Genomic DNA, 24,250 nt, shown 5'->3' on the forward strand with positions numbered 1-24,250 from the left:
TCATAATTTTTGGAAAGAGATTCCCAGGAGGACCTTACACCAAGGAAGGTACAGCTAATGCTCTCTGGCACATCGCCATCAGGATACATTGACTATGAACTCTTCAGGGGGTGGTTTGGGAATCATTTCATCAAGTATGCTGTGAAAACATGTCCCCTGCTGCTGGTGTTTGATGGAGACAAAAGTCACCTGAATCCGGAGGTGATTGAGGCAGCAAGAAAAGAAAACGTTGTGCTCCTAGTTCTTCCTCCAAACAGCTCTCACATTCTGCAGACCCTGGATTTGACCTACTTCTCTGCTTTGAAGACTGGGTTTTTCAAGGTGGCTGGAGACCTTTGCCACTTAAACTCCGTAGTCATTTCCAATATGGACTTTCCCATGGTTCTCTGTCAGCCGTACCAGCAATGCAAAGAGCGGAAGATTGTAGTCAGTGGGTTCAGAAAAGTCGGAATCTTCCCCTTTAATCCCAGTGCCATAGATTGGAGTAAAATAGTTCTCTTGACATCCAAAAAGCAACAGCCCCAAAAGACTGCGACTCCATCAGCGCCACCATCAGCAGTAACTCCCAGCAAGTACATGTCCCAACCCTGGTGGCAGCAGGACTGAATAATCCAGAATTGGCTGAGGTCTTCACAGAGATAGATAATCAAAAGAAAACGGCACCAAGACCAAGTAAGATGAAGACCCCACTGAAAGCTAGGGTTATTACTGAGGAAGAGTATGAGAGGGAGATAAAACTGGAGTCGGCAAGGAAAAGAGACAGCAAGACACCGCCTCCTCGTAGCACAACCCCCAACCAGCCCTGCTACTTCTTCCTCAGAGGGTGAAACTGCATCTCCCACAGGTAATTATCAGACATTTTAGTTCATAATGCCTGAGAAATACAAATCAATCAAATCAAATTTTATTTGGCACATACACATGGTTAGCAGATGTTAATGCGAGTGTAGCGAAATGCTTGTGCTTCTAGTTCCGACAATGCAGTAATAACCAACAAGTAATCTAGCTAACAATTCCAAAACTACTACCTTATAGACACAAGTGTAAGGGGATAAAGAATATGTACATAAAGATATATGAATGAGTGATGGTACAGAGCGGCATAGGCAAGATACAGTAGATGGTATTGAGTACAGTATATACATGAGATGAGTATGTAAACAAAGTGGCATAGTTAAAGTGGCTAGTGATACATGTATTACATAAAGATGCAGTTGATGATATAGAGTACAGTATATACGTATACATATGAGATGAATAATGTAGGGTATGTAAACATTATATTAGGTAGCATTGTTTAAAGTGGCTAGTGATATATTTTACATCATTTCCCATTATTAAAATCATTTGGCAGCAGCCCCATTATTAAAATGGCCTTGAGATAGAAGCTGTTTTTCTGTCTCTCGGTCCCAGCTTTGATGCACCTGTACTGACCTCGCCTTCTGGATGATAGCGGGGTGAACAGGCAGTGGCTCGAGTGGTTGTTGTCCTTTGATCTTTATGGCCTTCCTGTGACATCGGGTGGTGTAGGTGTCCTGGAGGGCAGGTAGTTTGCCCCCGGTGATGCGTTGTGCAGACCTCACTACCCTCTGGAGAGCCTTAAGGTTGTGGGCGGAGCAGTTGCCGTACCAGGCGGTGATACAGCCTGACAGGATGCTCTCGATTGTGCATCTGTAGAAGTTTGCGAGTGCTTTTGGTGACAAGGCGAATTTCTTCAGCCTCCTGAGGTTGAAGAGGCGCTGCTGCACCTTCTTCACGATGCTGTCTGTGTGGGTGGACCAATTCAGTTTGTCTGTGATGTGTACGCCGAGGAACTTAAAACTTACTACCCTCTCCACTACTGTTCCATCGATGTGGATAGGGGGGTGTTCCCTCTGCTGTTTCCTGAAGTCCACAATCATCTCCTTAGTTTTGTTGACATTGAGTGTGAGGTTATTTTCCTGACACCACACTCCGAGGGCCCTCACCTCCTCCCTGTAGGCCGTCTCGTCGTTGTTGGTAATCAAGCCAAATACGTTAATGATATAGAGTGGCTCATTATCATGAAATATATGTAGGCATGTGAATCATGCTTTCAGCCATTTCAACTCGTATTAGGCTGAAATACTCACCTTAAAAATCCCACCGACGCCATCAATGTACACCCCCATTATACTTAATTTCTCTACAGTCAAATTAAGCAAAAGTGCCCGTCTTTGCTTTGTTTCTTGTCCAACAGTCAAACAAGTAAATCCAGTAGAACTCCGAGCAGGTCACATCAGAGTACTGAGGAGGGGAGAGACTGAGAACTGGAAGCTGAACAACAAAATAGCAGAGGTCCTCAAACCAAGAGGGCTGGGTTGAGGCACAAGAGATTGGACTATGGTGATAACTCCCAACAATGAGGATGGTTATGGTATCAATCAAGCCTCAGCCAAGGTAAGAGGAAATGTGATCATCTTTCACCTGACTGATTTGGAATGGGAGTTCTTCAGGTCTTGGAGTCTTTCAATACTTAAGCTATACTGTAAATATTCCCATAGATATTCACCTCATCCTAATGTTTACATGCAGTAAAGTGCAGAACTTCACTGGAATACTAACACACGTTGCATGTTCAGATGAGGATATTTCTTAGATCTCTGACCTTACCTCAACACATTTTGAGGACAACGAATATGAACAGCAGGCTAGTTTAAATTAATTTGGATGATATAGGCTAAATGAGAGCTGGGCGATATGGACATAAATCCATATCGCGATGAATTGCCTGAACTGATGCGATAATGGTAAATAGAATGATAAGTTTAACATTAATGTACACCAGTTTTTATTCTCTACTACTACTACTACTACTACTAGTTTAATGGTTGTAGCCATCAATTGTCTCATTAACAATCACCATGTTAGCAAACTTATTTCATTGCAAACTTCATATTTTGTAATATGTAATCATTGTAATAAATATCATCAAAATGCCTGTGAAAAGTGATCGGTACGGTCGCTGTCAATAATTTTTGGTTCATCGTCCCAGGTCTAGGCTTAATGGCTGTGCATAGCAGGTTGTCATTAGTCTCTAGATCGATTTGAGATGATTTGAATGTCATGTGAATGATGGTTTCTTAGTGCCAGATATTAAATTGGCCCCTGTTGGATTACAGATTGAAGCAATGAGGAGAGCAAAGATAAGGCGTTTGATGCAAAGGAAAACGGGTGAGTTTTTAGTTAAGACATTGCAGTTTAGGATGTGTAGGTCCGGAACAAACAACAATGTTGAACTGCAAGGTAGCCTAAAATGCTTTCACAGGGTGCTGTATGTGTTTTTTACAGCACTGACACAACTCTTTAAAAAAAAACTTGTGTATTTTTCATTGTTTCTCTCACTTTTGGTTTAAGTGCTGCTTTCAGAATCGGATGATGACATCACCGATGACAGTTCAGATGACGCACCCTTGGTTAAGATGACCAGGAAGCCATCAAATGAGGAGATGAAAACAACAGTTAAGAAACTGGGTGCCCATGTCGACCTGGAGAAAGTCACAATGAAGGACATTTTCAAGAAGGTTAGTCATTCTAATCTTTTAGTTCATTGAGTTCCTACACTGAACGCTCACACATTTCCTCATGGATGAATTTAGGCTATACAGTGCATCTTAAGAACCTGATAGATTAACAATAAAAAAAATAATAATATATAGTCATTGTCGTTACTTACAGTTTGCTTATTCTCTTACGATGGGTTTCAGGTTTTAAAATGTACCCTCGCCATGACCTGTCAAACAAGATGTCCTACATCAAGGAGACAGTGAAAAAGGTGATTTCCTTTGTACCATGTTGGACTTCCCATTGCCATAAAAATAAAATGTTGCCAAAAAGATAGCATATGACATGTGACAGTGTTGATGCCCATTCTGTGTTCTTTCTGCACAGCTGGAGTTTAAAATATAAGGTATGATGAGTTCTGTGATTATTATTATTCTAGCTTTGAATGGTTGTATTTATCCATTTTATCGTCCATGGTTGAATATGGTTTCCAACTCTGTTACACTATTGTGTTTTGCCTTTTGTTTTTCAGTTGTCGGAGTGAGTTCTTTGCTAATCGCCACCTTCCATGAGGCAGCAGGTAGCCTAGTGGTTAGCATTGGGCCAGTAATCAAAAAGTTTTCTGGATCGAATCCCGAGCTGACAAGGTAAAAAGTGTTGTTCTGCCCCTGAGCAAGGCAGTTTAACCCACTGTTGCCCGGGCACTGATGACGTGGATGTTGATTAAGGCAGCCCCCCGCACCTCTCTGATTCAACTGACACAATCAGTTGTGTTGTGACATGGTAGGGGTGGTATACAGAAGATAGCCCTATTTGGTAAAAGACCACGTCCATTTTATGGCAAGAATAGCTCAAATAACCAAAGCGAAATGCCAGTCCATCATTACTTTAAGACATGAAGGTAGGTTAAAATGGACTTTGAAAGTTTCTTCAAGTGCAGTCACAAAAACCACCAAGCGCTATGATGAAACTGGCTCTCATGAGGACCGCCACAGGAGAGGAAGACCGAGAGTTACCTCTGCTGCAGAGTATAAGTTCATTATAGAGTTACCATCCTCAGAAATATCAGCCCAAATAAATGCTTCACAGAGCTAAAGTAACAGACACATCTCAACATCAACTGTTCAGAGGAGACTGCGTGAATCAGACCTTCATGGTCGTATTGCTGCAAGGAAACCACTACTAAAGGACACCAATAGGAAGAAGGGACTTGCTTCTGACGAAACACAAGCAATGGACATTAGACCGGTGGACATGGTCTGAGTCCAAATTTACGATTTTTGGTTCCAACCGCCGTGTCCTTGTGAGACGCAGTAAGTGAATGGATGATCTCCGCATGTGTGGTTCCCACCATGAAGCATGGAGTAGGTGGTATGTGGGTGCTTTGCTGGTGACACTGTCTGTGATGTATTTATTTAATTCAAGGCACACTTAACCAGCATGGCTACCACACCACACCATCCCATCTGGTTTGGGCTTAGTGGGACTATGACCCAACACATCTCCAGGCTGAGTAAGGGCTATTTGACCAAGAAGGAGAGTGATGGAGTGCTGCCTCAGATTACCTGGCCTCCACAGTCACCCAACCTCAACCCAATTGAGATGGTTTGGGAAGAGTTGGACCGCACACTGACGGAAAAGCAGCCAGCAAGTGCCCAGCATATGTGGGAACTCCAAGACTGTTGGATAAGCATTCCTCATGAAGCTGGTTGAGAGAATGCCAAGAGTGTGCAAAGCTGTCATCAAGGCAAAGGGTGGCTACTTTAAAGAATCTAAAATCTATTTTGATTTGTTATACTTTTTTGATTACTATGATCCGTATGTGTTATTTCATAATTTTGATGTCTTCATTATTCTACAATATAGAAAATAGTAAAAAATAAAGAAAAACCTTTAATGAGTAGGTGTATCCAAACTTTTGGTACAGTATGTTGCACACATTGTTCACTGTACTATGCATTGTAGCCTATTTTACTGTATCATAGTGCTGTCCTCTTCCACTGATGGTCCTGTTAGTTTTTTAAAGCTAATTCCAGTCAACCTTTTTAATTAGCAATGGAACATTGTATCCTATCTTATTTAAAAACTAATTTTACCCATCAATGATGAATTACCAAATCACTTGTAACAGAGGAAGTTACTCCTCTTAGTCCCCAAAGCTTGCTCTCTCTGGCCAGGGTCCAACAGCGGAGGGGTTGCGTAGGGCAGCCTTACCCCAGTCCAGGCCTGGTACTCCAGGGGTCCCTGTTCACCCACATCCAGAAGCCACTGAAGAAGCATGGACTGGTCCCTCTGGGCACACTTTAAATGAATCAATTTCTGGATCTGGAGCTGCTCAGTCTTAGACAGCAAGCTGGTGAGGTCAGTGATCCCTGCAGTGCTTCAGCGCCTCCTTCCACATCTTGTTCTCCTGTACTATCATGTTGAGCTACAACCTGGCCTGCCCTGTTAACGGTCTTGGTTTCCACTGATGTGATGCTGCCTGACCAGAGAAGGAGAGCTATGGGGAACTTTCTTTGTTAATTGATTTGGTAATTCACTATCAGGTAAAAATGATTGGGATACAATTAGGATGGACAATATTATCATTAATAATTGTAACATTTTAAATGTCATCTTTATTTCCAATTCAAATAAAGAGAACATGATTTTGTTTGTAAGATTCTAACCACCTTTACCAAAGGCTCATAATCTTCTTGAGGGGGATTCAAGACCGCAAATAGTGAAATCAAGGTATTTGAAAAGTTTAAATCCCGAGATAGAAAGAAGTATTCCAAAATGGTTTGGTACCGAATGTCTGCTGCAATGTGGCTGAGATTGAGCTGCTCTTCTCCTTTTTCACCACTAAATGCTGCTATTTTATAATCTGCTCTCATTGTAGTTGTAAATGGGATTACAGTGTGCACAATTCATCCCATTGTAAATGTTTTTAATATTTTAACTAAATTAATGTGGTAATATTATTCACATTGGTGTTTTTTGGGGACTATTTAATGAAGCTACCAGTTGAGGACTTGTGAGGCGTCTGTTTCTCAAACAAGACACTAATGTACTTGTCCTCTTGCTCAATTGTGCACAGAGGCCTCCCACTCTTTCTATTCTGGTTAGAGCCAGTTTGCGTTCTTTTGAAGGGAGTAGAACAGTGTTGTACGAGATCTTCAGTTTCTTTGCAATTTATTGCATGGAATAGCTTTCATTTCTCAGAACAAGAATACTGAGTTTTAGAAGAAAAGTCTGTTTCTGGCCATTTTGAGCCTGTAATCAAACCCACAAATGCTGATGCTCCAGATACTCAACTAGTCTAAGGCCAGTGTTATTGCTTTTTTTAAAATCAGAACAGTTCAGCTGTGCTAACTGCAAAAGGGTTTTCTAATGATCAAATAGCCTTGGATGAGCTCACAGTGTGCCATTGGAACACAGGAGTGATGGTTGCTGATAATGGGCCTCTGTACGCCTATGTAGATATTCCATTAAAAAAATCTGCCGTTTCTAGCAACAATAGTCATTTATAACATTAATGATGTCTACACTGTATTTCTGGTCAATTTTATGTTATTTTAATGCACAACAAATGTGATTCTTTCAAAGACAAGGACATTTCTAAGTGACCCCAGACTTTTGAACGGTAGTGTACATCAGAATCAGACAATTTACCCTTAGTTTAACCTGGCCAATTGATTTGTGCATATCTGCTTTGTTGTTGACCTTACTCTGTGTCGGCAATAGATCTGGAAGAGCGCACATTCGAGAAGGGCGACATAATGTTAGTGATGATATGCTAAGATGTATGGACGTCATTAATCATATATGAACAGGTTTTAAAAGAGGACCAAACCCCGAGATGAGTAAGGTAAGAGGACTTGTAGTGTATTCATTTTTATCATAGTCTAACATGCCCTTATTCATCAATATAGCGACAATTTTAATTGAAAAACAGTGAAATCTGTTGCTCACACGTCACTACGGTAAAAGCTTCTGTGTTAGATATTTATGGCGAACTTATTGGTCTGTAACGTTAGCCTATGTTACGAATCCCTTTTGGCCCGACAGTCTAGGGGGGGTGGTAATGAGACCCGTAACATAACTCATGCAAATTATAATTGTGACAAAGTAACAGTGTGACCGAAATAACCCACGACAACAGAAATCTACCGTCAAACTCCAGGTTTATTTATAAACACGGTAATGGGGGGGGCAGGAAAAGGGGCTGAGCTGGACCCAAGGAATGAAACAATAAATATACAAAAACACCCCTAAGCTAGACTAGCCTACTTTAACAGCAGCTAACTAACCAAAAATACAGTGGGTGGTCCGCCCAGTTCTAACTAGTGTATTTAACAAAGTTTACCTACGGGTATGCCCATGGGCGACTTGTCTTGTTTCCCCCTTTTCCCACCAGCAACAAACAAACACCATAACCAAAACAATACTCACAGGGGATGACAAAGTGCTATGGAGGTGCTCAAACAAAAAACAGAGGTTAAGACACAAAGCGAGAGTGACCTACAGACATGGCATTTACAGAGAGATTGAGCTCTAGAGCAAACAAATGATGGGGTTTTTAAACCATGGGGAAGGAACTGTGATAGGGTAGGAAATAGGAGGAGGTGTGTCTTCTGATTGATGATTGGTGACTGATTGGGGAGTGATGATTTTCACCTGTGAGGGGAGAAGGAGAGAAAAGTACACAGGATACACACAGACACAGGATACCTGTATCCGTAACAGCCTACTTCTGTCATTTTTTCATTGCTTATTATCTGCTTGCAAAAGTGAATGACTTCAAATTCTACCAGTGCCAAATTATTGTACTCTTACCAAAACTGCTATGCCAATTCATTGACTCCATTCAACAGCATTTATACTATACTAAACTAAATATCACTTTACGAAAATATATTGCAGTCAGAGTGCAGTATAACTGTAGTATGCTGCAAGTACTACATCCAAAATATATATTTTTTTAAATAATTTTTTAAAACTGCAGTTACTGTGTCCAAACACCACAGTGGACTGCAGTTTAAAAACGACAATCTTTTTTGTAAGGGATAGGCTACTATAGCATCTCATATTACACTACAATATTACGTTTAGAATACTTGTGAAAAATTGTATCATTCAATTTTTACTGAACTTTCTATCCACTTTTACAATTGAGTTTGAGTCAGTTAATTTCTAGATGCTTCCCACATATCTTACATAGTCTAATTTTCCATGGATAGAAAGCATTACTTACAAATTAAACAAGTTAAGTCACTTGTCTTTGCTAGGGGTGTAGGCGAGTTCACATTGTGTCCACCACCCAAATCTTTTTCCAGATTCATCAGATATTTTCCCTTAACATTTGACTATTCTTTTAGAACACTGGAGTTTAGGACACAGAATTGCTTAACTCAAATTGATTCCAGAAGAGCTCACTAATGAGTTATATAACAGTGTATAGCCTGATCTAATAGAAAATGTAGGCAAAGTATCGAATGAGAGGGACCTAGACAGAGATAGGCGCGCAGATCCATACATACATTCTGATGCATCCAGTCCCAGTTAGTAGCACTTTAGTGAACGTGCGACGGGACCACAACCAGTCTGGACACATATCAATCAATCATTGAATAAATGTTCTATGTGTCTATTTTCACACTGTGCTCTGGCAATCTGAATGTCAATAGGATGGCCACTATGCTATTGAACATACGTCAGCTAGACATGTTAAAAGCATGCCAGGGGCATCATCAGTGGTCTACATTAACTCTATTCATCCTGATTGAATACACACATTCACACACACACACAACATATATAAATAATGTCTTAAGCATACGTTAAGCATTTACTGTACTAAGACCCATTAATGGTCTATTAAGCTTTTACAGTCTTCACGCAACATGATTTAAGTCACGGCAAAGCTACATATTGTGATTGTGTGTCCTCTCAGAGAGGGAGAGAGGTGTGCCTTGTGATGGAGTGACTGAATAAGTCAAGGTGTTTGCAAGGGTGTGTCTGAGGGAGTTAGAGACTGTGAGGTGGCGTTTTGGGTGCCTAGTTCAATACCCCTCCTGTTCTTTTTTTTAAAATGGAAAAACGCTAACTTCAGAAATGCTCTTTCAGTCCAGAGAAATTCACCAGCCATTTAGTCAGAAGAGAAACCCCTGTGTTTGTCGCTGGAGTTGGTATAAGTTGTTGACCCAGACTACACTCTCCTCATCTCCTCCCTTCTCGCTCAAGGATAGATTAATGAGCTAATGTAGTTCACATGCAGTCAGATGCTACTGCTTTAGGAAGGTGTTGCCGCAACGTTCTCAGACATTTGTCATACCTTGCTTTTTTCCCAAAATAAGCTAAGAGTGTATGAAAGGACAATGAGGCAGGAGAGGATGTAGATATTATAGCGCTGCGCCCTAACAGAGACTGTCTGTGTGCGCCCCTCCTGTCCTCTTCGGCTCCCCAACATCTTGTGATTTGAATCGCATAAAAACCTTTCAAGTTGTATTGCGCCCCACAAATAGGCAAAGCCATGTTTCAGCGAGCCACGACTAGCCCTGGCTTTAGCCACAAGCATCAGTGGGTTCCAATATGCCATTTGTTGTTCTAGATTTGACCTTTCTTTTTTTAGTGTCCTAGATTTAATCATTGAAGTTGGTAGTCTGCGGAGGCAACTGTTGGTAGTGCCCACTGTCTACCATAGATTTCCACTGAAAGGGACGGTGCAAGTCCAGGCAGCTGTGTAAACATCTCCTCTCTTCCTGTTTTGAGGAAAATAGGAGAAGAGGCCTTCTCTCTCTCCTCTCTCTCGCTCTCTCTCTCAAATTGAAATTAAGGGGCTTTATTGGCATGGGAAACATGTTTATATTGCCAAAGCAAGTGAAATAGATAACAAAAGTGAAAAAATAATTAAGACATTTCAAATGTCTCATGCCTATATACGGTTATGTAATGATGTGCAAATAGTTCAATTACAAAAGGGAAAATAAATAAACATAAATATAGGTTGCATCTGTGTTTTGTTCTTCACTGGTTGCACTTTTCTTGTGGCAACAGGTCACATCTTGCAGCAGTGATGGCACTGTGTTATTTCACCCAATAGATATGGGAGTTTATCTAAATGTGTTTTTTTTTTTTTCCAATTCTTTGTGGGTCTGTAATCTGGCCTAATTCTACTCTGCATACATTATTTGGTGTTGTACACAGGATATTTTTGCATAATTCTGCATGCAGAGTTTCAAATTGTCCCATTCTGTGACTTTCTGGTTGTATTTCTGGTCCTGGCGACAGGAACACCATTATTTTTTTTATCTTCCTGAGATTTACTGTCAGGGCCCAGGTCTGTCAGCACCCAGGTCTGACATAATCTGTGCAGAAGATCTGTAGGCCCTCCTTGATTGGGGACAGAAGCACCAGATCATCAGTACCTAGTAGATATTTGACTTCAGATTCTCGTAGGGTGAGGCCGGGTACTGCAGACTATTCTAGTGCCCTCGCCAATTCGTTGATGTATACAGTACCAGTCAAAAGTTTGGACACACCTACTAATTCAAGGGTTTTTCTTTATTTTGACAATTTTCTACATTGTACAATAATAGTGAAGAAATCAAAACTATGAAATAACATATGGAATCATGTAGTAACCCATAAAGTCTTAAACAAATCACAATATACACATACGCTCGTTCCTCTTGTCGCATTTCTTGAGGATTTAATCGACTGAGTGCAAGCTTAATACACAAGTTACAGCGGTCAGGGTTAGTCAGCACAAGTTACAACGGTCAGGGTTAGTCAGCACAAGTTACAGCGGTCAGGGTTAGTCAGCACAAGTTAGAGCGGTCAGGGTTAGTCAGCACAAGTTAGAGCGGTCAGGGTTAGTCAGCACAAGTTACAGCGGTCAGGGTTAGTCAGCACAAGTTACAGCGGTCAGGGTTAGTCAGCACAAGTTACAACGGTCAGGGTTAGTCAGCACAAGTTACAGCGGTCAGGGTTAGTCAGCACAAGTTACAGCGGTCAGGGTTAGTCAGCACAAGTTACAGCGGTCAGGGTTAGTCAGCACAAGTTACAGCGGTCAGGGTTAGTCAGCACAAGTTACAGCGGTCAGGGTTAGTCAGCACAAGTTACAGCGGTCAGGGTTAGTCGGCACAAGTTACAGCGGTCAGGGTTAGTCAGCACAAGTTACAGCGGTCAGGGTTAGTCAGCACAAGTTACAGCGGTCAGGGTTAGTCAGCACAAGTTACAGCGGTCAGGGTTAGTCAGCACAAGTTACAGCGGTCAGGGTTAGTCAGCACAAGTTACAGCGGTCAGGGTTAGTCGGCACAAGTTACAGCGGTCAGGGTTAGTCAGCACAAGTTACAGCGGTCAGGGTTAGTCGGCACAAGTTACAGCGGTCAGGGTTAGTCAGCACAAGTTACAGCGGTCAGGGTTAGTCAGCACAAGTTACAACGGTCAGGGTTAGTCAGCACAAGTTACAGCGGTCAGGGTTAGTCAGCACAAGTTACAGCGGTACAAGTTACAGCGGTCAGGGTTAGTCGGCACAAGTTACAGCGGTCAGGGTTAGTCAGCACAAGTTACAACGGTCAGGGTTAGTCAGCACAAGTTACAGCGGTCAGGGTTAGTCAGCACAAGTTACAGCGGTCAGGGTTAGTCAGCACAAGTTACAGCGGTCAGGGTTAGTCAGCACAAGTTACAGCGGTCAGGGTTAGTACAAGTTACAGCGGTCAGGGTTAGTCAGCACAAGTTACAACGGTCAGGGTTAGTCAGCACAAGTTACAGCGGTCAGGGTTAGTCGGCACAAGTTACAGCGGTCAGGGTTAGTCAGCACAAGTTACAGCGGTCAGGGTTAGTCAGCACAAGTTACAACGGTCAGGGTTAGTCGGCACAAGTTACAGCGGTCAGGGTTAGTCGGCACAAGTTACAGCGGTCAGGGTTAGTCGGCACAAGTTACAGCGGTCAGGGTTAGTCGGCACAAGTTACAGCGGTCAGGGTTAGTCGGCACAAGTTACAGCGGTCAGGGTTAGTCGGCACAAGTTACAGCGGTCAGGGTTAGTCAGCACAAGTTACAGCGGTCAGGGTTAGTCAGCACAAGTTACAACGGTCAGGGTTAGTCGGCACAAGTTACAGCGGTCAGGGTTAGTCGGCACAAGTTACAGCGGTCAGGGTTAGTCAGCACAAGTTACAGCGGTCAGGGTTAGTCAGCACAAGTTACAACGGTCAGGGTTAGTCAGCACAAGTTACAACGGTCAGGGTTAGTCAGCACAAGACGTCGGTGTGCCACCACGGTCGCAGCCGGCCGTGACTGGGAGGTTCGTGGGGCGACGCACAATTAGCCTAGCGTTGTCCGGGTTAGGGAGGGTTTGGCCGGTAGGGATATCCTTGTCTCATCGCGTACTAGCGACTCCTGTGGCGGGCCGGGCGCAGTGCACGCTAACCAGGTCGCTAGGTGTACGGTGTTTCCTCCTACACATTGGTGCGGCTGGCTTCCGTGCTGTGTTATGAAGCAGTGCGGCTTGGTTGGGTTGTGTTTCGGAGGATGCATGGCTTTCGACCTTCGTCTCTCCCGAGCCCGTACGGGAGTTGTAGCGATGAGACAAGATAGTAGCTACTACCACGAAATTGGGGAGAAAAGGGGGTAAAATAACAAATAAAAACAATAATAATAATAATTTTAAAAAGGTTCAGTAAAATCAGTCAGGGTTAGGTTAGGGCAATATTAACCCAACACCAAAAGGTTAGTTAGTCAGTCAGCTTTAGGGTTAGTGTTAGTCAGGGTTAGGGTAAGTCAGGTTCACAGCCGCCATGCTTCTACACCTGCATTGCTTGCTGTTTGGGGTTTTAGGCTGGGTTTCTGTACAGCACTTTGAGATATCAGCTGATGTACGAAGGGCTATATACATCCATTTGATTCATTTGGCAGATGACAAATGCGATTTAATTTGATTATATATTTTGGTACTCCTCTTCTGTGGTATTATAGTAACTGTAACATGACCTGATGATAAACATGATAAAACAACAGTACGGCCGAAAGGCTTGTGAGGAGTGTGCATCACACAGAGTAATGATCAATCTGAAAAAGACACTAAGGTGGGTAAATATAGAAATAAACTTGGTGCTCGCGAGGGAGCAAAGGGGGTAAAGTTCTCCCCCTTAAAAAGATGAGGCCTGTAATTTTCATCATAGGTACACTTCAACTATGACAGACAAAATGAGGGGGAAAAATCCTGAAAATCACATTGTACGATTTTTAATGAATTTATTTGCAAATTATGGTGGAAAATAAGTATTTGGTCAATAACAAAAGTTTATCTCCATACTTTGTTATATACGCTTTGTTGGCAATGACAGAGGTCAACCATTTTCTGTAAGTCTTCATAAGGTTTTCACACACTGTTGCTAGTATTTTGGCTAATTCCTCCATGCAGATCTCCTCTAGAGCAGTGATGTTTTGGGGCTGTTGCTGGGCAACACGGACTTTCAACTCCCTCCAAAGATTTTCTATGGGGTTGAGATCTGGAGACTGACTAGGCCACTCCAGGACCTTGAAATGCTTCTTACGAAGAAACTCCTTCAACGCCCGGGCGTTGTTTGGGATCATTGTCATGCTGAAAGACCCAGCCACGTTTCATCTTCAATGCCCTTGCTGATGGTAGGCTTTGTTACTTTGGTCCCAGCTCTCTACAGGTCATTCACTAGGTCCCCCTGTGTGGTTCTGGGATTTTTGCTCACTGTGATCATTTTGACCCCACGGGGTGAGATTTTGCCTGGAGCCCCAGATTGAGGGAGATTATCAGTGGTCTTATGTCTTCCATTTCCTAATAATTGCTCCCACAGTTGATTTCTTCAAACCAAGATGCTTACCTATTGCAGATTCAGTCTTCCCAGCCTGGTGCAGGTCTACAATTTTCTTTCTGGTGTCCTTTGACAGCTCTTTGGTCTTGGCCATAGTGGAGTTTGGAGTGGGACTGTTTGAGGTTGTGGACAGGTGTCTTTTATACTGATAACAAGTTCAAACAGGTGCCATTAATACAGGTAATGAGTGGAGGACAGAGGAGCCTCTTAAAGAAGTTGTTACAGGTCTGTGAGAGCCAGAAATCTTGCTTGTTTGTAGGTGACCAAATACTTATTTTCCACCATAATTTGCAAATAAATTCATTAAAAATCTTACAATGTGATTTTCTGGATTTTTTTTTCTCATTTTGTCTGTCATAGTTGAAGTGTACCTATGATGAAAATTACAGGCCTCATCTTTTTAAGTGGGAGAACTTGCACAATTGGTGACTGACTAAATACTTTTTTACCCCACTGTAAGTGTGCGGCAGCTGGAGAAAGAGCGAGAGAAATGGAGAGAGAGAGGAAAGACAAAGGGAGTGATTAGACTGCTTCCTTCTGGGAATATTCATAAATACATGAGGGACACAAGACATGGCTACAAATGTTGTTTAAAAGCTTCACATTTTGCTTGTTTGATTGCCTTGCGGAGGGAAGGTAATCAAACAAGTGAAATGTAGGTATAGGGACAAAGTGGAGTCGCAATTCAACGGCTCAGACAGGAGACGTATGTGGCAGAGTCTACAGGCAATCACGGACTACAAAAAGAAAACCAGCCACATCACAAACACCGACGTCTTGCTTCCAGACAAACTAAACAGCTTCTTTGCCTGCTTTGAGGATAATACAGTGCCACCGATGCGGCCCACCAACCGAGGACTGCGGTCCCCCCCTTTCCTTCTCCGTGGTCGACGTGATTAAGACATTTAAACGTGTTAACCCTCGCAAAGCTGCTGGCCCAGACGGTATCCCTAGCTGCGTCCTCAGAGCATGCGCAGACCAGCTGGCTGGTGTGTTTACGGACATATTCAATCGCTCCCTATCCCAGTCTGCTGTCCCCACATGCTTCAAGAGGGCCACCATTGATGCTGTACCCAAGAAGGCAAAGGGAACTGAAATAAATGACTATCGCCCCCTAGTGCTTACTTCTGTCATTATGAAGTTCTTTGAGAGACTAGTCAAGCATCACATCACCTCCATCTTACCTGTCACCCTAAACCCACTTCAATTTGCATACCACTCCAATAGGTTCACAGACGATGCAATCACCATAACACTGCACTGCCCTATCCCATCTGGACAAGAGGAATACCTATGTAAGAATGCTGTTCATTGACTACAGCTCAGCATTCAACACCATAGTAATCTCCAAGTTCATCATCAAGCTGGAGGCCCTGGGTCTCAACCCCGCCCTGTGCAATTGGGTCCTGGACTTCCTGACGGGCTGCCCCCGGCTGGTGTACTCCCTGTTCACCTATGACTGCGTGACCATGCATGCCTCCAACTCAATCATCAAGTTTGCAAATGACACAACAGTAGTAGGCTTGATCCCCAACAACAATGAGACAGCCTATAGGGAGGAGATGAGGGCACTCAGTGTGGTTTCAGGAAAACAACCTCTCACTCAATGTCAACAAAACAAAGGAGATGATCGTGGACTTCAGAGGGAGCACCCCCCTATCCACATTGACGGGACAGCAGTGGACAAGGTGGAAAGTTTTAAGTTCCTTGGCGTACACATCACGGACAAGCTGAAATTGTCCACCCACACAGACAGTGTGGTGAAGAATGCGCAACAGTGCCTCTTCAACCTCTGGAGGCTGAAGAAATTTGGCTTGTCATCTAAAATCCTCACAAACTTTTACAGATCCACAATTGAGAGCATCCTGTCAGGCTGTATCACAACTGCAGCGCCCACAACCGCAGGGCTCTCCAGATGGTGGTGCGGTCTGCAAAACGCCTCACCGTGGGTAAACTACCTGCCCTCCAGGACACCTACAGCACCCGTTGTCACAGGAAGGCCAAAAACATCAAGGACCACAACCACCCGAGCCACTGCCTGTTCACACCGCTATCATCCAGAAGGCGAGGTCAGTACAGGTGCATCAAAGCTGGGACCGAGAGACTGAACAACAGCTTCTATCTCAAGGCCATCAGACTGTTAAACAGCTGTCACTAACAGAGAGGCTACTGCCTACATACAGACTTTAAATCCTTGGCCACATTAATAAATAGATCACTAGTCACTTTAATGCCACTTTAATAATGTTAATTTTTTGCATTCATCGCTCATCCATGTATTTATATGTATATATTCTTATTCCATCCCTTTTACTTAGATTTGTGTGTATTAGGTAGTTGTTGTAGAATTGTTAGATTACTTGTTAGATATTACTGCACTGTCGGAACTAGAAGCACAAGCATTTCGCTACACTCGCAATAACATCTGCTAACCATGTGTATGTGACCAATAAAATTTGGTTTGATTTGAGCCGAAACAAGCCTACAAATGTTGTTTAAAAGCTTCACAGCATGCTATCTTTCTTTTCTCTCCCTCTCTCCCCCCCATTGTTCTCTGTTCCTGTCAATAAATTTTCCATTCTCCCTACATCCCTCTGTTTCTCTCTCCATATCTCTTTTACTTCATGTCCTATGACTATGTATTTATCTCCAATATTTATTTTTCTTTATTAAATGTTTCTGGTAAATTGTTTTGGATTGGCATGGCTGTGAAATGCAGTGTTACCCTACTAATGTGATACAGTTATTTGATCATACAAGTTGGATGATAATTTGATCAGTTGTCTATCAGTCTTCTCCTTTTTCTTTCCCTCTCATCTGTCGCTTTCTTCATACCATTTCTGTTTGTCTCTCTCTGCCTCTTTCAATGTTTTCCTTCCTCTCTTCATCTCCCCTCTCTTCATCTCTCTCTTTTGCGTTAACACTATCTCTCTGTCCACTCCTCCCTCTACCCCTCCTATCCACTCTGCCTCTTTTTATCCCTTTCCCTCCCTCCCTCCCTCCCTCCCTCCCCCTCCCTCCCTCCCTCCCTCCCTCCCTCCCTCCCTCCCTCCCTCCCCCCTCCCTCCCTCCCTCCCTCCCTCCATCAGTGTCTCTTCCTCACCCTTCCTCCCTCTATCCCTCTTCCTCACCCCAAGGGAGGGAATAGGGCGTCAGTAACCAGAGCCCTTTGACTGCCCAGTTGTGCCCATAGAGGGGGGGGTGTGCTGGCACATTGAATTTGTATGTGTGTGAGTGTGAGAGAGAGAAAGGAAGGAAGTGAGGGAGGGAAAATATTACTGTATCGTATGCCTGCACAGCGGCAGCGTGTGTTACTGTTAGAGGGAGAGAGAGCGAGAGAGGCACTGTATAATGTTCTCTCTCTACAGAGAAGGCTCTTCTGTGACGGAGAGAGAGTTAAGAGGGAACTGAAGCAGCTTGCTGAAAGGTAAAATGCGCTCCATGGTTCATTCATGATATTGAGGAAAGAGAGTAGTGTGGAGTTTATAATGGGCACTGAATGGAAAGATTACTGTTTGAATCTTCCCATCTTGTGCACTGCTTTGTGTACTGTGTTTGCACTATGATCTGTTAAATCCTTATCTATTATAGTTTTTGAAGTGGCAGACGTGACTAGAAGAGAGTATTGAGTAGTATTGTATATTGAGTATTGTGTATATAGAGTACTGCGGTACAGCAAAGCTGAGAAGTATGGTAAGAGCTAGCTAGTTGAAAGCAGTGTCTTGTGTGTGTCTAGACGATTCTGTTTGAGAGGACACAGAAGCAACAGAGTGTTCGGGAAACAGCCAGCTGTCCTAACAATATCTGTGGACCTACCGCTTCTGGTCGTCTGAGCAATACAGATTGTCATGATATATGCACTTTGTCAGCTGTTCAGAGAAAGCACTGGTCTGTTGACATGAATTGAGGTAGAGATCAGAGTGATATGGTACTCATGTATTAGTGTATGGATGGTTTAGAATATAAAAGGGTAGAAAGGTCACCTGTTTTTATGGAGTTCATCCCATTTTTTTATACTTTATTAATTTGTCCACTAAGAATTTGTATTGCACTGCAATGACCTGCTTGCAATACATTTAATGTATAATTTAAGCCAAATAACTACAGATAGTAGCAGGGTGTCTTGATAGGGTGAAATTCTCATGTGGAATACCTTGGGCAACATAGCAAAGACACGTACAGGATTTGATGTTCTAGTAACCAGATAGATGCAAGACATGCTATCCCTTCATAGCAAGCTCTAGGTATAGCAGGAGATTGCTTGCAAGTCAGAAATAGTTCTGTCAGTTTACATAGAGCTCTCTACTGTAGTGCTAGAGCTCATTAGGAAAGGAGGTGAAGTGGATTGTTCTTTAGAAAGGACATGCATCCTTAGAACTAAATGCAAAAGCAGTGGACTGAGCAGATGTTACGGTGTTGAGCTTATTGGTCATCTCCGTCACCATTCCAGCTGAAACCTCTGCATTTAATGTAATGTACAGTGCATTTGGAAAGTATTCAGACCCCTTCAAATCAAATCAAATGTATTTATATAGCCCTTCGTACATCAGCTGATATCTCAAAGTGCTGTACAGAAACCCAGCCTAAAACCCCAAACAGCAAGCAATGCAGGTGTAGAAGCACGGTGGCTAGGAAAAACTCCCTAGAAAGAACAATACCTAGGAAGAAACCTAGAGAGGAACCAGGCTATGAGGGGTGGCCAATCCTCTTCTGGCTGTGCCAGGTGGAGATTATAATAGAACATGGCCAAGATGTTCAAATGTTCATAAATGACCAGCATGGTCAATTAATAATAATCCCAGGCAGCACAGTTGAAACTGGAGCAGCAGCACGGCCAGGTGGACTGGGGGCCGCAAGAAGTCATCATGTCAGGTAGTCCTGAGGCATGGTCCTAGGGCTCAGGTCCTCCGAGAGAGAAAGAAAGAGAGAAAGATAATTAGAGAGAGCATACTTAAATTCACACCGGATAGGGCAGGAGAAGGACACCGGATAGGACAGGAGAAGTACTCCAGATATAACAAACTGACCCTAGCCCCCCAACACACAAACTACTGCAGCATAAATACTGGAGGCTGAGACAGGAGGGGTCAGGAGACACTGTGGCCCCATCCGATGACACCCCCGGACAGGGCCAAACAGGAAGGATATAACCCCACCCACTTTGCCAAAGCACAGCCCCCACACCACTAGAGGGATATCTTCAACCACCAACTTACCATCCTGAGACAAGGCTGAGTATAGCCCACAAAGATCTCCGCCACGGCACAACCCAAGGGGGGGCGCCAACCCAGAACCGGCCAGGCAGAGACAGCAAGGGCAGTTCGTTGCTCCAGAGCCTTTCCGTTCACCTTCACACTCCTGGGCCAGACTACACTCAATCATATGACCCACTGAAGAGATGAGTCTTCAGTAAAGACTTAAAATTAAAGGTTGAGACCAAGTTTGCGTCTCTCACATTGGTAGGCAGACCATTCCATAAAAATGGCGCTCTATAGGAGAAAGCCCTGCCTCCAGCTGTTTGCTTAGAAATTCTAGGGACAATTAGGAGGCCTTCCCCCTTTCCACATTTTGTTATGTTACAGCCTTATTGTAAAATGTAATAAATTATTTTTTTGCTCATCAATCTACACACAATAAACCATAATGACAAAGTGAAAACAGGTTTTTAGACATTTTTAAAAATGTATAAAAAAAGAACAACAGAAATACCTTATTTACATAAGTATTCAGACCCTTTGCGATGAGACTTGAAATTGAGCTCCGGTGCGTTCTGTTTCCATTGATCATCCTTGATATGTTTCTACAACTTGTTTGGAGTCCAGCTGTGGTAAAGTCAATTGATTGGACATGATTTGGAAAGGCACACACCTGTCCATATAAGGTCCCACAGTTGCCAGTGCATGTCAGAGCAAAAACCAAGCCATGAGGTCGATGTAATTGTCCGTAGCACTCCGAGACAGAATTGTGTCGAGGAACAGATCTGGGGAAGGGTAGCAAAACATTTCTGCAGCATTAAAGTTCCCCAAGAACACAGTGGCCTCCGTCATTCTTAAATGGAAGAAGTTTGGAACCACCAAGACTCTTTCTAGAGCTGGCCGCCTGGCCAAACTGAGCAATCAGGGGAGAAGGGCCTTGGTCAGGGATGGTCACTCTGACAAAGCTTTTTTCACATTTTTCTTGTGTTGCAGCCTTGTTCTAAAATGGGTTGAATTGTTTTTTTGCTCAGTCTGACAGAGCTCTGACAGAGCTCCAGAGTTCCTCAATGGAAATGGGAGAACCTTCCAGAAGTACAACCATCTCCGCAGCACTCCAGCTAGTAGACCTTTATGGTAGAATTGCCAAACGGAACCCACTCAGTAAAAGGCACATGACAGCCCACTGAGTTTTCAAAAGGTACCCAAAGACTCTCAGACCATGAGAAACAAGATTCTCTGGTCTGATGAAACCAAGACACAACTCTTTGGCCTGAATGCAGAGTGTCACGTCTGGAGGAAACCTGACACCATCTCTACTGTGAAGCATGGTGGTGGCAGCATCATGCTGTGGGGATGTTTTTCAGCGGCAGGGACTTGGATACTAGTCAGGGTTGAGGGAAAGATGAACTGAGCGAAGTACAGAGTGATCCTTGATGAAAATCTGCTCCAGAGCTCTCAGGACCACAGACTGGGGTGAAGGTTCACCCTCCAACAGGATAAAGACTCTAAGCACACAGTCAAAACAACGCAGGAGTGGCTGTGGGACAAGTCTCTGAATCTCCTTGAGTGGCCCAGCCAGAGCCTGGACTTGAGCCCGATGGAACATCTCTGGAGAGACCTGAAAATAGCTGTGCAGCGACCCTCCCCCTCTAACCTGACAGACCTTTAGAGGATCTGCAGAGAAGAATGGAAGAAACTCCCCAGATACAGGTGTGCCAAGCTTGTAGCGTCATACCCAAGAAGACTTGAGGCTGTAATCGCTGCCAAAGGTGCTTCAACAAAGTACTGAGTAAAGGGTCTGAATACTTATGTGAATGTGATATCAGTTTTTGCTTTGTTATTATGGGGTATTGTGTTTAGATTGATGAGGGGAAAACAACTATTTAATCCATTTTAAAGGCTGTAATGTAACAAAATGTGCAAAAAGTCAAGGTGGCTGAATACTTTTCAAATGCACTGTATATGCTTTAGTGGATGCATACTGCGTAAATGTCTTAAGCCTTCTCCCCACTTAATATGGAAGCAATACAGGGAAAATGTGCCCACACACAACGTGTGTGTTTGTATTTACCCAGGGTTTTTCATTTCCTGTGTGGCTGAGCTGGGAGATACAGACAACAATGGGCCTCATCTAACTGGGATTAGAGGGTTGCTATTTTCCGCGCTGTGGCCATGGCAAGACCTCTGGTACTACTGAGGCTTAAAGGGTCTTTAAGTTGTTTTTTTTGTTACCGGCATGACTTTTGGATTCATAGGGTTGAATCGATTTTTATGAATCAAATATAGTTGCTTTTGCCTAGGAAGTTGGCTAGATGAGTTACACTGAGTATACCAAACATTAGGAACACCTTCCCAATATTGAGTTTCACCCCCCCGCACCCTTTTGCCAATAGAACAGCCTCAACTCGTCAGGTCATGGATTCTACAAGGTGTCGAAAGCATTCCTCAGGGATGCTGTCCCATGTTGACTTCAATGCTTCCCACAGTTGTGTCAAGATGGCTAGAAGTCCTTTGGGTGGTGGACCATCCTTGATACACACGGGAAACTGTTGAGAGTGAAAAACCCAGAAGTGCTGCTGTTCTTGACACAAACTTTTCCCCCTGGCACCTACTACCATACTCCGTTACATTTTTTGTCTTGCCCATTCACCCTCTGAGTGGCACATACACAATCCATGTCTCAATTGTCTCAAGGCTTAAAAATCCTTATTAACCTGTCTCCTCCCCTTCATCTACACTGATTGATGTTGATTTTTGACCCTGGGTCTCGACCCCGCCCTGTGCAACTGGGTACTGGACTTCCTGACGGGCCGCCCCCAGGTGGTGAGGGTAGGCAACAACATCTCCTCCCGCTGATCCTCAACACTGGGGCCCCACAAGGGTGCGTTCTGAGCCCTCTCCTGTACTCCCTGTTCACCCACGACTGCGTGGCCATGCACGCCTCCAACTCAATCATCAAGTTTGCGGACGACACAACAGTGGTAGGCTTGATCACCAACAACGACGAGACGGCCTACAGGGAGGAGGTGAGGGCCCTCGGAGTGTGGTGTCAGGAAAATAACCTCACACTCAACGTCAACAAACTAAGGAGATGATTGTGGACTTCAGGAAACAGCAGAGGGAACACCCCTCATCCACATCGATGGAACAGTAGTGGAGAGGGTAGCAAGTTTAAGTTCCTCGGCATACACATCACAGACAAACTGAATTGGTCCACTCACACAGACAGCATCGTGAGGAAGGCGCAGCAGCGCCTCTTCAACCTCAGGAGGCTGAAGAAATTCGGCTTGTCACCAAAAGCACTCACAAACTTCTACAGATGCACAATCGAGAGCATCCTGGCGGGCTGTATCACCGCCTGGTATGGCAACTGCACCGCCCTCAACCGTAAGGCTCTCCAGAGGGTAGTGAGGTCTGCACAACGCATCACCGGGGGCAAACTACCTGCCCTCCAGGACACCTACACCACCCGATGCTACAGGAAGGCCATAAAGATCATCAAGGACATCAACCACCCGAGCCACTGCCTGTTCACCCCGCTGCCATCCAGAAGGCGAGGTCAGTACAGGTGCATCAAAGCTGGGACCGAGAGACTGAAAAACAGCTTCTATCTCAAGGCCATCAGACTGTTAAACAGCCACCACTAACATTGAGTGGCTACTGCCAACACACTGTCAATGACACTGACTCTACTCCAGCCACTTTAATCATGGGAATTGATGGGAAATGATGTAAATATATCACTAGCCACTTTAAACAATGCTACCTTATATAATGTTACTTACCCTACATTGTTCATCTCATATGCATACGTTGATACTGTACTCTATATCATCGTCTGCATCCTTATGTAATACATGTATCACTAGCCACTTTAACTATGCCACTTGGTTTACATACTTATCTCATATGTATATACTGTACTCGATATCATCTACTGTATCTTGCCTATGCTGCTCTGTACCATCACTCATTCATATATCCTTATGTACATATTCTTTATCCCCTTACACTGTGTATGACAGTAGTTTTTTTTGGAATTGTTAGTTAGATTACTTGCTCGTTATTACTGCATTGTCGGAACTAGAAGCACAAGCATTTCGCTACACTCGCATTAACATCTGCTAACCATGTGTATGTGACAAATAAAATTTGATTTGATTTGATTTGATTTAACAGGTGACATCAATAAGGGATCACAGCTTTCACCTGGATTCACCTGGTCAGTCTGCGTCATGGAGAGAGGAAGTGGAATATCCAGAAGCATGAAAGGGTTAGAGAGGGAGAGACAGGTTTGTGTGTACAGGTTTCATGCACACTTGATCATTTGCCTGTGTCAAAAAACATGGTGAAATAGCAGGGTCTGTACACTTTGTAAAGCTGTTACATGAACAACAAGTAGAGATCTGAGTTGACGGATGAACAAACAAACAAATGCCTTGATGAGCGCTCAGAGCAGTGTATGGTCTAAAGTAAGGAGGTCTACCAAACTGTCTGGTCTCAATGGTTGAAAGGCATTTTCAGCTGTTGATACCCCCCAAGCACTCTTTCACTCACTAACTCACATGCTCGCTCACATCTCTCTCTCTCTCTCTCTCTCTCTCTCTCTCTCTCTCTCTCTCCCCTTCTCACTTTCTATCATTATTTCTCTCTGTCTACCCCAAGGTCTCCCCTTCTCTTTCACCCAAATGCTCTTGTTC

The 24,250-nt window shown here is 43.7% G+C and overlaps 1 protein-coding gene across 1 annotated transcript in view; it reads left to right on the forward strand.

Moving 5' to 3' along the window:
• Positions 1-17,601: 17,601 nt before the first annotated feature.
• The window catches only part of LOC112246213 (tensin-2-like), a 53,070-nt gene continuing 46,421 nt past the window's right edge, over positions 17,602-24,250 (forward strand). The window contains 1 exon segment of the mRNA XM_042324767.1: positions 17,602-17,782. The gene's annotated coding sequence lies outside the window, so the exon portion shown is untranslated.

The sequence above is a fragment of the Oncorhynchus tshawytscha genome, linkage group LG07 (assembly GCF_018296145.1).
Source record: "Oncorhynchus tshawytscha isolate Ot180627B linkage group LG07, Otsh_v2.0, whole genome shotgun sequence".
Classification (NCBI taxonomy): domain Eukaryota; kingdom Metazoa; phylum Chordata; class Actinopteri; order Salmoniformes; family Salmonidae; genus Oncorhynchus; species Oncorhynchus tshawytscha.